The sequence below is a fragment of the Marmota flaviventris genome, chromosome 9 (assembly GCF_047511675.1).
Source record: "Marmota flaviventris isolate mMarFla1 chromosome 9, mMarFla1.hap1, whole genome shotgun sequence".
Classification (NCBI taxonomy): domain Eukaryota; kingdom Metazoa; phylum Chordata; class Mammalia; order Rodentia; family Sciuridae; genus Marmota; species Marmota flaviventris.
The window spans coordinates 10808387-10819206 of record NC_092506.1 but is presented as its reverse complement, the minus strand read 5'-3'; the positions used below and the strand labels follow the sequence as shown (position 1 = coordinate 10819206).

Sequence of the window (10820 nt, the reverse complement as noted above, 5' to 3'; positions counted from 1 at the left end):
GCCCTCTGGTCTCCCACACGGTGCACCCTGAATGTATTCTCAGTGAAGAGAGAATGTGGGTGACTGCAAGATCGCACTTTATTCTCGCACTTAGCAAAGAGGACCCTAGAGCAGGGCCAGGCAGCTGCTCTGCCAGGAAGCGGAACCATCTGCCTCAAGGGTTACATCTCCCAAACTTCTTTGCAGAACATTCTTATGTGACCTTCTGTTGCATATGCTAGAGCGCTCTCTCTCTCTCTCTCTCTCTCTCTCTCTCTCTCTCTTTTCTTTTTGTGGGATAAAAGGCTGGATGCTTACTTTTCATTTTCAGAGATCCTCCAGGGGCAAAGCCAACCAAAAGGACTGTGGAGGGGTCTCAAATGGGCTGTGCAGCCAGTCCCCTTGTCAAGTCCTTAGCAAGTCCTTGTTAAGCCCTGGGTACTGGGGGGCGGGGTACTCAGAGTCCTGGGTAGTCCCACTAGGCAGGGTCCTTTGCATATTCACTTGGTAAATATCAGCATACAGAATAGGGGGTGGAGGGTGCTGTCTCCTCCTCCAGACCCTCTGGGGTCTTCCCTTCCCTACCTGGTGCAGGCCAGAGACCTGGGCCATCCTCCATTGTGGGAAGCCATCCTGACACGTGACTGGGCGACTCCCGTTAAGGGTCTGAGGCTTCTGGCTGTGTCGGAATTTTCCCGGCCCTTTCCTGATGAGAGAACCCGTCCGTGTGGGGGTGTGACTGACCACTGACCCCGGGGGCCCAATCACTGACCCTGACCTTGGAGTGCAGTCCCCCCTCAACCTTCATTGGATGGAATTATCCCCTGAATTTCTTGTTCCCCAATAAAAGGCTACTCCCTGGCGTGTTCACTCTCTCTCTCTCCTGCTAGCCCTGAGTAATCCTTGCTGCCCTGCTGGGCGGTTAGAGGTCGGAGCCAGAGAGGGGAGCCGTCTCGGACCTGGCAATAGAAATAAGGTAACTGTGTCTGTGTGTTTTATTTCGATCTCTTCTAACTAACTTTATGCCTAGAACCTCATTAATGAAACCATTGCGCAGGCCGCGTGGTAGAATTGGCGCCCAACGTGGGGCATTCTAGATTAGTTAGATTGAGTGGGAGCGCGCTATAAAGATAAGGATAAAGATAAAGATAAAGGAAGAGGTGACAATTTGGGTCACAAAAGTACCTGGAGCTATTGAAGGAAAGAGACGTTAAATTAATTAAAATGGGAAATTCAACTTCTACTGATAAGGAAATGTATCTGAGTATTTTAGACAGTATAATTAATCAGAAAGGAAAACAGATAAAGAAAGCTCAGTTATTACAATTCCTAAAGATTGTAGGTGAATATTGTCCTTGGTTTTGTGAACAAGAGTCTCCAAATTTATCTACTTGGGAGAAATTAGGAAGAAAGTTACAAAAGGTTTATTTTTCTAATGAACTACCTGGAGGCATAGAAAGTATTCAGAAAACTTGGACAGCTCTAGAGATTTGTCTTTTTGAATATATGGGTCAAAGTTCGTGGCCCCCTGAAGACCTGTTAAAAGGCTTGCAAAGGGCTATTAAGTCTATTCAAATGGAAAATTCGCCTGAGGCTAAGTTAATTCCTTTTCCCTTAGGCCGTTTAAAAACAAAGACAACGCTAAAAGCCAAACCCAAGGTTAGGAATGTGACTTTAAACTCGCAGGACTATACTAGCCCGCAGGGAGATTCTAGGGACGAATATCATAGAGGACAAACCTCCGAGATCTTAGAAAGCCCTCCAGAAGAGGTAGAGGATCTTCCTACAGAGGAAAATCCGGAAGAGATTCCTAGAGGGGCTCAGAGTTCTTCTCCACCACGTGGTTTAGAAACCCAAATTCAAAATGACGATAGTACAGAGTCTGACCATGACTTGCAATCTGAGGGAGAAGAATCAGACATGGAAATTCAGGACTTACAGAGGAATCTTAACAGGCTGCGTTTAACACCGCCTGTCCAGGCTATTCGAATTCGGCCGGTACCTGCTAAAAGGACAAAATTTAACAGGTGCGCTGGGTTAACAATGACCTTTCTTACCCCGTTCCAGCGAGGTATTAAGAAAGCACAGGAAGATGGGGAGGATACTAGCGGTTTTCAACTTTTTCCAGTTTTTGAGCAAGTTAATGAACAAGATCAGAGAGTTAGAGTTCATGCTGTAATCCCATTTAAAACCATTAAGGAACTAAAAAGTGCATGTGAGACGTATGGTCCCAATTCGCCTTTTGTACAGAGCCTGATAGAAAATATTTGCTCACAACCCCTTCCTCCTAGCGATTGGATTTCTTTAGCCAGATCTTGTCTGAGCGGGGGAGATTTCTTACTTTGGAGGACTTACTGGACTGATTTCTGTACTGAACAGGCAGAAAAGAACAAAAGACAGGATATAGAAACGCCAGTAGAAATGTTTCTAGGGACAGGTGAATTTACTGACCTAGAAAGACAGTTAAATTATGATTTTGTAGTGTACAATCAAATAACTGATTGTGCCAAACGTGCCTGGAGGCAGATTGTCTCCAAGGACCAGTCCAATTTAGTTCTTACCAAAATCAGGCAAGGTGCGAGTGAACCTTACTCAGATTTCGTAGCCTGGTTGTACCAGGCTGCAAACAGGTCAATCGGGGACTCGGGAGCGAGTGAGTTCATTGTTAGGCAATTGGCATTCGAAAACGCAAATAAATACTGTCAGGATATTCTTAGACCGCACCGTAAAAAAGGGACAGTTTCTGAGTTTATTCGCTTATGTTCTGACATAGACTCTACTCATTTACAAACAGTGGCCCTAGCTGCAGCAATAAAAGAAACTTTGAAACCACAGGATTTAGTACGAAAACCCCGCGGAAAATGTTACATTTGCGGGAGAAATAATCATTTTGCGGGGGAGTGTCGCATGCGCAATTTTAAGTTCAGGGCTCCATCTACTGGCGATAATAGATATTGCAAGGCTCAGCCCCATGCGGCGGATCAAGATGGCGCGGATGAGCCCGCCTTCTTGTCATCATTTCCGCCTGGCCGGAACACAAACTTCCGGTCGGCCCGCCCCCGGGCCGAAAATGAGGAAGTAGGTGGTCGCGCAATGTGACGTCATCGCGCCGACCATGGGGGCCGCCATCTTTAATTTTACCGGAGCGAAACGAACAGTTTCCGTACAAACCCCTAATGATTTTCAAGGTTTTAAGAGATACTAATCGGCTGAAGCCATCTTTAAAACTAACTACTTCTAATTTAAGTCCCTTATTTCAGATATTACAAGGAAATCCCTCTCCAACCTCTCCACGTCAGCTAACCTTAGAGGCTAGAATGGCTTTAAGGAGAGTTGAACATGCAATTAAAAATGCACAGCTTACTAGAGTTGATCCTAAAGAAATAGTGTATTTATTAATATTTCCAACTGAACATACCCCAACAGGAGCCATATGGCAAAGATTAGGAGTTATTGAGTGGATTTATTTATCCCACTCTCCTCAAAAGACATTAATTCCTTTTCATGATTCTATAGCTCAATTAGTAATTAAAGGTAGAACTAGGATTTTACAATTAATTGGATCTGAGCCTGATATCATAATTATTCCATTTTCTATTCAACAGACTAATTGGCTTTTTCAAACTTCTAGCTCATGGCAGATAGCTTTTGCTGATTTTCCTGGCCAGATAGATAGCCATTATCCTCGTGATACGATTATACAATTTGCATCATTAACGTCACTTATTTTTCCAAAGATTGTACGTGCACATCCTATAGATGAAGCTTTATCAGTGTTCACGGATGGTTCTAACTCAGGTAAAGCAGGTTTTTATAGTCGTGTTCACACAGAGGTAATACAAACTTCTTATACTTCTGCCCAAAGAGCAGAGCTTCAAGCTCTGATTTGTGCCTTAAATTACTTTTCAAATGAGCCTATTAATATTTATTCTGACAGCTTATATGCAGTCGGAGTTACTAAAAATATTGAAACTTCAGTTATTGGGTATACTTCATCACAAGAGTTATTTGAGTTATTTCATAATTTACAAAAGACAGTGCTAATGCGGAAGTACCCATGTTTCATAGGGCACATACGGGCTCATACTAATCTTCCAGGACCCTTAGTTTCTGGTAATGACAAGATTGATAAATTAGTAGCTTTTTGTCAACAGATGTCTTCATATGACTGTGCACTAGCTTCCCATTCCTTACATCATCAAAATGCTTCTAGCTTACGTAAAAAATTTAATATTACTAGAGAACAAGCTCGTCAGATTGTAAGCCAATGCCCTAAGTGTGTTATTCACACTCCATCTCTGCCATCAGGGGTAAATCCCCGTGGATTAAAACCAAATCAAATATGGCAAATGGATGTAACTCATATTCCTCAATTTGGTAAGCAATGTTATGTACATGTCATAGTGGACACTTATTCTAGATTTATTTTTGCCACAGCACGTACTAAGGAAAATACTCAACATGTAATTTCTCATTGCCTAGCAGCTTTTTCTGTTTTAGGGTGCCCTATGCAGATTAAAACAGATAATGCTCCAGCTTATGTAAGCTCTTCTTTTCAACAATCTTGCCAAGAGTTTAAAATTAATCATAAAACAGGAATTCCTTATAACCCTCAAGGCCAAGCCATTGTGGAACGAGCTCATTTATCTATTAAGCTTCAATTACAAAAATTAAAGGGGGGGAATAGGTTTATGACTCCCCAAAATAGCCTTAATCATGCCTTGTTTGTTTTAAATTTTTTAAACTGTGACGCAGAAGGTCACACTGCTGCTGAGAGACAAATGTCTCCCTCAGTAACAGGCCCTTTAGGCAGAATTTTGTGGAAAGATTTACAGACTGGTCAGTGGAAGGGCCCAGACCCAGTGATAATGTGGGGTAGAGGTCATGCTTGTATTTTCCCAGAAGGTGCATTTCGTCCTATTTGGGTACCTGAACGTGCTATCAGACATGGAAGAGATAGAACCCAGATTCAAGCGACTGAGGATTGACCAGGAGGAGGCCCTATCCAGAAGGAGGAGATATCGGAAAAGGATGAAGAAAGACCAGATTGACCCAGCCGAAAAGCTGATTTCATGGGAAGACTTGAAGAAGCTAACAACCCAGGCTTCCCGAATACTTCGACACCTAGGAGAGAACAGGACCCCAGTGATGATGGTAGCAACAGTAATTGCCCTGTTGGGCTGTCAGGTAAAGGGGGATCAAGTAGACACTTACTGGACATATTTCCCAGATCCACCCCTGGTACACCCAGCTGTGTGGACTGGAGAATCTATTCCAGTATTTACTAATGACTCATTCATGATGGGAGGATTTACAGATACCCATATTACTCCCAATCATGTGACTAGATTTAATTATTCTGGCTACAGTGCCCAATTACCTTTGTGTTGGTCACATGATAAACATGCCGGCTGTCTAAAAGTATCATTCGAAGAAAAGACAGCGATTGGTAGACATAGACTGACAAATAATTCTATTTATGGAGACTTAAGACCTTATACTAGATCAGTAATTAAGATGGGACTTTCCCATAACAAGCCAGTCATTTCTGCAAAACCTCCACGGATACCCCACTGTCCAAATAGTTCTACAATTGAGATTGGCACCTTTCCTAGATGGATGGATTGTGTAAATACCTTTCCTGTACAACATAAGGTGTCTAAAGATAGTGGGTATATTTTAGACTGGTCTCCAAAAATTGATAAAAGACAATTACGAAGAAATTCTGCTATGACATCTGCAGGATTTGTTAGTAATATTTTGACTTACAGTAAAGGAGGTGTTCAGAAAGATGTTTGGCGTTTAATTGCTGCCTCAGAATTCTTACATTTTACAGACAAACCTTTACCAAAATTTGTTGGCAAGAACTGTAAAGAGGGATCTTGCTATGGCTTACGAGCCTGTGTCCAATCTCCTTATGTTTTAATTATTGGAAATGTAAAAGTTAAATGGATAGATGACAGATATATTGTTACTTGTAATAAATGCAACCTAACCAATTGTATTACTAGGTATAATGGAGGAAAAGGAGTGCTGATACTTCATCAGCCCTCTTTTGTTTTATTACCTGCTAATATTTCAGAGCCATGGTATGCTGATACTGGTTTACAAGTCTTGCAGCAAATTCATGCCCAGTTAACAAGACCAAAACGTGCTATTGGAGTTATAATTGTTGGTGTTTTGGCGCTAGTCTCCTTTATTGCCTCAACTGTCTCTGCGTCTCTGACATTGTCTCAAAATATTCAGCATGCCAAATTTCTTAATAATTTAGCTCAAAATACTTCCAAGGCTCTGCGTAATCGAGTAAATATTGATGAAAGGATTGAGACTAAATTAAACGCCTTAGAGGCGACTGTTATAGACATAGGTAATGAACTTTCAGCCTTAAAATTTAAGGAAAGGCTTAAATGCCATGCCAATTATAAGTATGTTTGTGTTACAGCTGCCAAGTACAATGCTTCTCTCTGGGATTGGGAGAAGGTTAAAAACCATTTATTAGGTATTTGGCAAAATAGTAATAATAGCTTGGATATTCTGGAACTTCATCACCATATCCAAGACATTCAAAATAATAGAGCTGATTTTTCAGATCCTTCTTCTCTGGCAAACCAAATATTGAAGGAGTTAAATGGATTCAACCCTGGAAATATTCTTAAACACTCGGCCTGGTACATTATTGGATTATTCTCTTTGCTGTTAATTCTCTTTTGTGTTATAATTATAGGATGGCGAGTCTTCGGAACAAGAATACAGAAACTCCAAAGAGTGAACTGCCGCCTCATTTTTAAGAATAGAAAGGGGGAATATGTGGGAAGCCATCCTGACACGTGACTGGGCGACTCCCGTTAAGGGTCTGAGGCTTCTGGCTGTGTCGGAATTTTCCCGGCCCTTTCCTGATGAGAGAACCCGTCCGTGTGGGGGTGTGACTGACCACTGACCCCGGGGGCCCAATCACTGACCCTGACCTTGGAGTGCAGTCCCCCCTCAACCTTCATTGGATGGAATTATCCCCTGAATTTCTTGTTCCCCAATAAAAGGCTACTCCCTGGCGTGTTCACTCTCTCTCTCTCCTGCTAGCCCTGAGTAATCCTTGCTGCCCTGCTGGGCGGTTAGAGGTCGGAGCCAGAGAGGGGAGCCGTCTCGGACCTGGCAATAGAAATAAGGTAACTGTGTCTGTGTGTTTTATTTCGATCTCTTCTAACTAACTTTATGCCTAGAACCTCATTAATGAAACCATTGCGCAGGCCGCGTGGTAGACTCCATCCTCCCTTCCTCCCACTATGTCCTGACCTGTCACCCAGCCTCCTCAATCTCACCTTCTACAACTCCTCACATGCAAAATATTGATAAGAGAAGAACGTGGGTGCAGGAACAGGGAGGTTCTGTGTGTGATTCCCTGTATTCGAAGGTGAGTCTATTTCCAGAACAGAAAGTTCCATCTAAAAAAAAAGATAAATGCATTCTCTCAAATTGGGCTCTCTGCTCCATCACTTGCAGAATCCAGCCTTTCCCCATCTCTCTGCCTCCCTCTCTTGCCCACCTCGGCCCGAGTCCTCTTTACCCCCTGGCAGCCACCCTTACATCAGCAGACCTGCCACCTCCAGGGGTGAGGCAGGTGGTGGCTGGATCCTCCTGCTAGACCGTAGTTTAAACTACTTTTAATTGAAGGGTGTCAGGACATGAGATATAGTTCAGTGCTCGGCCAGCTGTGCTTTCCCTGAGCAGGGGATCGGACTGGGTCCTAGTTGAGGTTAAAGTCCTCAAAAATGGGATTTGTGCCCTTTTTATATAAAATAGACCTGATGGTATTATCTGTGAACCAGGAAGTGGGCACTCACCAGACACTGGATCTACCAGCACCTTGATCTTGGGTTTCCCAGTCTCCAGAACCGTGAGAAATACACTCCTGTTATTTACAAGTCACCCAGTCTGTAGTATTTTGATAAAGCAACCTGGACAGACAGACGAGGGGAAAGGACCTTCACGTGGATACGACTTAGAGAGAAAGGTCTTGCCTTAGAACTTCATTTGATCCTTACAATAGCCCTGGGGTGGGGCTTGACATTTCTCACTCTAAAGATGAAGAAACTCAAGCCTTGGGAATTTGACGAGGTATTTTAGGTTATACAAGTAGTAAACCATGGGGTGCCCATTTGAACCCGTGAGTCCGATCATTTTACTGAAAGACCTTTCTTCTTTCTTAAGGAAACAAGTCCATGTAAATCCAGTGGTGGGGGAAAAAAAAAAAAACTTGGTGGCAGTGAGAGTCATTGAACCAGAGCCCAGAAGATGAGGATCTGAGACCCTGAGGGGCGTCCCTTGGTTGTAAGTTTCATGAGGGGGGGAATTGTATTGTCCCAAGTCCTCTGCTGGAAGGCACTTAGACCCCACACAGGAGCCTGGGTCTTCTGAATTGGTCCTTTTCAGACCATAGAGAAGGCTCCAGGGTGGGCCTCCAGCAGTGGCTGCTGGCTACCAGCCCTTGCTATGCCCCAGTTGGGGTGCTGAGTTAAGAGTGCTGCGTCTGGACTCAGTTGTGTGGTTTGAATTGGGTTCTATTCCTTACCTTCAGTGAATTCTGTGTCAAGTTGCTTTAAACTCCAGGTGCCTCAGTCTCTTTTCTCTAGATAAGGATTAAATGAGATGATGTATGGAAAGTGCTTGTCTTAGACCCAGAACCAGGAAGGACAGTGGCATTGTACCATCTGCACTGGGCCTGCTCCAATTTCTGAGGCCAAGTGGCCCAGCACAGAGATTGCTGCCTCGGGACGTGAACTCTTCAGGTAGCTGCTGAGGTCCCCGATCCAGCCTGCATGTCTGTCCCTCCAGAGCTGTGCCATCTTTCTCTCATCTCTCCAGCTGGGCTTGGTCCATTCAGTGTGGCCACCATGGGGTCCCCAGATGGACCTGGGTCTCTGTGAGGCTCTGATTCAGCTGTCAATTTGCAGATAATGAAGACAGAGGGACATGTTGGGCTGCACTGTTGTGGTGTGCCTAGCAAAATCCAGATTGTGGGAAGCTCTATGCATGTTTAGTACTTGGGTTTTATTTTAAAGTATAAATTTTATTTTGTGTGTGCAGTTGTATTATTGTTTTGGGTACCGGGGATTGAACTCAGGGGCACTCAACCACTGAGCCACATCCCCAGCCCTGTTTTGTATTTTATTGAGAGACAGGTCTCATTGAGATGCTTAGTGCCTCGCCACTGCAGAGACGGCTTTGAACTCGCTATCCTCTTCCTCAGCCTCCTGAGCCGCTGGGATTACAGGCCTGCGCTACCGCTCCCTTTTGTATTATTCGAGAATAAAATAATGGTTAAAAATTCACACTGGGGCTCATCCCAGCACTGCCGCACAAAGGCCAACCCTCCAGCTTCCTGCCTCCATCCTGCCTTGGCCATGACCAGGACCCATTCAGAACATTCTAACCCGAGCCAAAGCCCAGGCAGACTTGCTCTCAGTCAGTGTGTGCACACGGGTGGGGGGGGGGTGTGCGCGTGCCTGTGTGTCCCCATCATCTATGTCCCCGCCTCACTTCTCAGGTTGTACCTTCTGAGGCAGGTGGCAGCCTCTCCCCTGCCAAGTGCATTGTCTTCAGCGGCCACTTTTAATCGCTGTTGCCTGAAGTTTAGAATTTCTACACGTAGAGAAGGAATCCAGCCTGAACCCTAACTCTCTAGAAGGTATCGAGCCCCCTAATCTGCTTGCTGGCTGGACCTTCCTCAGGTGACCTGCAGAGAACCCCTTCCTAGGTGACGTGGGCAGTGCCCGAGTTTCACGGTCCTCGTTCTTATCGCCTTCCAACTCCCGTCGGCCCTTTTCTTTTCTTGCTTTACACTAATTTTTTTCCTCCTTTCTGCATTTGGAAATAAAAGGGGAAAAGCCATGAAACAGGACAAAAGAGAGAGAAGTGGAAAAGAGAGACGTCCCTCTCCTCTCTGTCCGGGATGTACCCCCATGTCCCCTGGCCACAGTCCATCCCTCCTACAAAGTGAGCAGTCAGTTCTGTTGTAGAGGAGCACAAGGACCCCCAGAGAGGCTGAGGAGGAACGGGAAATGGAAGAAGCCAGAGGCGGGGACTTAGGAGAAGGTCGTCCACTCTCCCCTAATGTGGCTGCGTCCTTAACTACACACCCAGGATCCTTCTTCATGCCCCGAGGCCAGGAGCCCCACATTGATAGTTCAGAACTTTCCACAGACCCACCAACTCTGAGGGTCTTGCTCTTCCCTGGGGCTTCCTTATAGACTTTTCTCCTCTTAATTTCTCTTCCACTGCCCCTTCCTCTTTTGCTTCGGAAGGTCCCAGTGAACCTTGCCAGACTTGGACGTGCCCAGACAGATGGCGCAAACAAAGAACCGAGAACCAAATGCGCTGACCTTTGGCCCTCTTGGTGGCCGGCAGGCGGTTATTCTGACAGTTCTACAGTACGAGCCAGAGAACAAGGATTACAAACCCTCCCCGCCGTGACAAGGCTCAGGGCCACTCAGGCAGCAGGATCTAAAGGCTGAGGTCGAAGGAACGGCAGACTAGGTGCAGAGAAGGCTGAAATTAAACCCACACCGTGTCAGCCCGGAGTTTTCCTGGCTGCCAAGTTCTCTGGATCTATCATTATGCCTGCGTCATCGTTTTCTAACCACCATCTGAGCCGCGGACGCGTTGATATTCCATACCCATCATTCAGTGGCTATTTACTGAGTCCGACTCGGACACCACCTAGCAAATTGCTGTGAAGTCAAGTGCTAACAGCCTCCCCTTAGCAATCTGGTGGTGGAACTCTGAAAACCATGGGGAAGATAATCACATACTGGCTGCGTAGTTGGTTAGCACCAAAGTGAACGCAC

At 45.1% G+C, this 10820-nt stretch overlaps 1 long non-coding RNA gene across 2 annotated transcripts; it reads left to right on the top strand.

Annotated features, from left to right (window-relative positions):
• Positions 1-614: 614 nt before the first annotated feature.
• On the top strand, positions 615-5400 carry LOC139706860 (uncharacterized). Of its 2 annotated transcripts, none has more exons than XR_011708516.1 (2): positions 615-955; positions 4882-5400. It is a non-coding gene; the product is annotated as an uncharacterized lncRNA (long non-coding RNA). The 2 variants fall into 2 exon arrangements; XR_011708515.1 differs by lacking the exon at positions 615-955 and adding an exon at positions 1825-2006.
• The last annotated feature ends 5420 nt before the right edge of the window (positions 5401-10820 follow it).